Source organism: Salmo trutta, chromosome 13 (genome assembly GCF_901001165.1).
Source record: "Salmo trutta chromosome 13, fSalTru1.1, whole genome shotgun sequence".
NCBI lineage: Eukaryota > Metazoa > Chordata > Actinopteri > Salmoniformes > Salmonidae > Salmo > Salmo trutta.
Genome location: NC_042969.1, coordinates 38,253,561 through 38,257,747, shown reverse-complemented (window position 1 = coordinate 38,257,747; position 4,187 = coordinate 38,253,561). Strand labels below are relative to the sequence as shown.

The 4,187-nt window shown below is 44.7% G+C and overlaps 1 pseudogene; it reads left to right on the top strand.

The window, feature by feature from the left end:
* Nucleotides 1-3,248: 3,248 nt before the first annotated feature.
* LOC115205760 (extensin-like) lies at nt 3,249-3,947 on the top strand (annotated as a pseudogene).
* The last annotated feature ends 240 nt before the right edge of the window (nt 3,948-4,187 follow it).

Here is a 4,187-nt window from a genome sequence, read left to right as displayed (position 1 = left end):
GCGTTCAGTATGAGTCTGTCCTGTCCTGTCCTGGCCAGTGCTCAGTATGAGTCTGTCCTGTCCTGTCTGTCCAGTGTTCAGTATGAGTCTGTCCTGTTCTGTCCTGGCCAGTGTTCAGTATGAGTCTGTCCTGTCCTGGCGAGTGTTCAGTATGAGTCTGTCCTGTCCTGGCCACTGTTCAGTATGAGTCTGTCCTGTCCTGGCCAGTGTTCAGTATGAGTCTGTCCTGTCCTGTCCTGGCAAGTGTTCAGCATGAGTCTGTCCTGTTCTGTCCAGGCCAGTGTTCAGTATCAGTCTGTCCTGTTCTGTCCAGGCCAGTGTTCAGTATCAGTCTGTCCTGTTCTGTCCTGGCGAGTGTTCAGTATGAGTCTGTCCTGTTCTGTCCAGGCCAGTGTTCAGTATCAGTCTGTCCTGTTCTGTCCAGGCCAGTGTTCAGTATCAGTCTGTCCTGTTCTGTCCAGGCCAGTGTTCAGTCTGTCCTGTTCTGTCCAGGCCAGTTCTATTAGTGAGTCTTGTGTTGTGTGTCACAGTGGATCACATGGATCAGACAGCAGTGGCGCATGTAACTATATGTGACTAACTTTGATTAACAGGAAGTCACAATGACACCACATCCTGTCTGTGTCCTGGCTGCCTCCAGCTGCTGACACCACTCTGTCCTTGGTGCTGGGCTGGTTAAACTCTGATCAGTGCCGTGTGTGTGTCCAGCTGCCCAGCCATGTTGTCATTCCAGCACGTTGCCAACATTGTCCTGGTTCTGCCAATAAACATAAATCAGCAGCTTGCATCCTTTCAGAGAGTTGAGTGTGTCCTTCTCTAAAGTCTTGTTGCCTAGAGTGAAGCCAGGAGAGGAGGGGAATGCAAAATGGGGCCTTTTGTTCTTCTGAAAGGTTGTTGTGTACACTGGGGTGGGATAGCGATCATGACATCAGGTCAGGAAGGTTGTTGTGTACACTGGGGTGGGATAGCGATCATGACATCAGGTCAGGATGGTTGTTGTGTACACTGGGGTGGGATAGCGATCATGACATCAGGTCAGGAAGGTTGTTGTGTACACTGGGGTGGGATAGGGATCATGAAATCAGGTGAGGAAGGTTGTTGTGTACACTGGGGTGGGATAGCGATCATGACATCAGGTCAGGAAGGTTGATGTGTACACTGGGGTGGGATAGCGATCATGACATCAGGTCAGGAAGGTTGTTGTGTACACTGGGGTGGGATAGCGATCATGACATCAGGTGAGGAAGGTTGTTGTGTACACTGGGGTGGGATAGCAAGCATGAAATCAGGTCAGGAAGGTTGTTTTTGTCTATATAACGTACCAGTCAAAAGTTTGGACACACCTACTCATTCAAGAGTTTTTCCTTAATTTTTTACTATTTTCTGCATTGTAGAATAATAGTAAAGACATCAAAATAATGAAATAACAAATATGGAATCATGTAGAGACCAAAAAAGTGTTAAACACATCAAAATATATTTTAGACTTGAGATTCTTCAAAGTAGCCACCATTTGTCTTGATGACAACTTTGCACACTGTGTGTGTGTGTGTGTGCGTGCGTGCGTGCGTGCGTGCCACAACCAGGCATTTTGGATCCTCTGACAACTGACACTAAGGGAGGTAAATATGATGTCCCAAAAATGTACTTCACAGAGCATCCATTAACCACAATAACCTTTTAGTGTGACAGAATCAGAGGAAAGAATTCCAGGCAAAACAACTTGACAAAGGAGTGGAAAGCAACGTGTTATTGCAAAATGAACTTTAGTGCCGTTTCAAAAATACATCAATATCCATCTTCCCTTATCTTTCATCAGCCTCAATTATCAACATTCATCAACATTTTATGAAACACAATATCAAGCCAAGACAATAAGAACACCAGAAAATAATATGTTTTTGTTGTTATGGAGTAGATCAGCTTCAATATTACAGATTGATGGAAGCCACAAATATGTTTTATATTTTTCAATATATTTTCCTTTATTATTTTCCCTTAACCCTTACCACCCCTCCCCTAATTGGAGTAAACTACTAAACAACAACACTTAGGCTTCTACTTCTAGCTTATACACACTATACAGTGCCTTCGGGAAAGTATTCACACATTTTGGTACGTTACAGCTTTATTCTAAAATTGATTAAATAAAAAAAAATGTCCTCAGCAATCTACACACAATACTCCATAATGACATCACAATACCCCATAATGACATCACAATACCCCATAATGACATCACATTACCCCATAATGACAAAGTGAAAACAGGTATACAAAATTTAAAAAACGAATTCAAACGAAATACCTTACTTACATAAGTATTCAGACCCTTTGCTATGAGACTTGAAATTGAGCTCAGGTGCATCCTGTTTCATCCTTGAGATGTTTCTATAACTTGACTGGAGCCCACCTGTGGTAAATTCAATTGATTGTACATGATTTGGAAAGGCACACAACTGTCTCAATAAGGTCCCACAGTTGACAGTACATGTCAGGGCAAAAACCAAGCCGTGAGGTTGAGGAAATTGTCTGTAGAGCTCCAAGACAAGATTGTGTCCTAGGCACAGATCTGGGGAAGGTACCAAAAAAATGTCTGCAGCATTGAAGGTCCCCAATAACACAGTGGCCTCCATCATTCTTAAATGGAAGAAGTTTGGAACCACCAAGACTCTTCCTAGAGCTGGCCGCACACAGCCAAGACAACGCAGGAGTGGCTTCGTGACAGGTTTCTGAATGTCCTCGCGTGGCCCAGCCAGAGCCTGGACTTGAACCCGATCTAACATCTCTGGAGAGACCTGAAAATGGCTGTGCAGCGATGCTCCCCATCCAACCTGACAGAGCTTGAGAAGATCTGCAGAGAAGAATGGGAGAAACTCCCCAAATACAGCTGTGCCAAGCTTGTAGCGTCATACCCAAGAAGACTCAAGGCTGTAATCGCTGCCAAAGGTGCTTCAACAAAGTACTGAGTAAAGGATCTGAATAATTATGTAAATGTGACATTTCAGTTTTTTTTTTTTATACATTTGCAAAAAATTATAACCTGATTCTGCTTTGTCATTATGCGGTAAAGTGCGTAGATTGATGAAGAAATAATGTGGGGAAAGTCAAGGAGTCTAAATACTTTCCGAAGGCACTGTAGACATTTTACAGACACAGTATATTTGACAATAGTTAACTTTTGTTTATTTTCAGTCCCACCCTTCAGTTCCCCTCAACCCCTCCCATCTATCTCTGAACACCATCCAGTCCCATCCTTCAGCTCCCCTCAACCCCTCCCATCTATCTCTGAACACCATCCAGTCCCATCCTTCAGCTCTCCTCAACCCCTCCCATCTATCTCTGAACACCATCCAGTCCCAGCCTTCAGTTACCCTCAACCCCTCCCATCTATCTCTGAACACCATCCAGTCCCATCCTTCAGCTCCCCTCAACCCCTCCCATCTATCTCTGAACACCATCCAGTCCCATCCTTCAGCTCCCCTCAACCCCTCCCATCTATCTCTGAACACCATCCAGTCCCAGCCTTCAGCTCCCCTCAACCCCTCCCATCTATCTATGAACCCAATCCAGGATCACCCTTCAGCTCCCCTTAACCCCTCCCATCTATCTATGAACCCAATCCAGGATCACCCTTCAGCTCCCCTTAACCCCTCCCATCTATCTCTGAACACCATCCAGGATCACCCTTCAGCTCCCCTCAACCCCTCCCATCTATCTCTGAACACCATCCAGTCCCATCCTTCAGCTACCCTCAACCCCTCCCATCTATCTCTGAACACCATCCAGGATCACCCTTCAGTTCCCCTCAACCCCTCCCATCTATCTCTGAACACCATCCAGTCCCATCCTTCAGTTCCCCTCAACCCCTCCCATCTATCTCTGAACACCATCCAGTCCCATCCTTCAGCTCCCCTCAACCCCTCCCATCTATCTCTGAACACCATCCAGTCCCGTCCCTCAACCCCTCCCATCCAGTTTTGATTTCTATTTGCCAAATATTTTTAAACTCTGCTGTTTCACAAAAGTTCTGAACCTTTCTATTCTCATAGTTTCTACAGATTGTAAATGAAGATTAAAAAAAAATTGATAAGAGTATTATTATATTATTGATCGATTGACTGTGACTTTTCAAATCACCCAGTAATGCTATCTGCAGAGTTAGCTACAGGGTTTTTAATCAATGA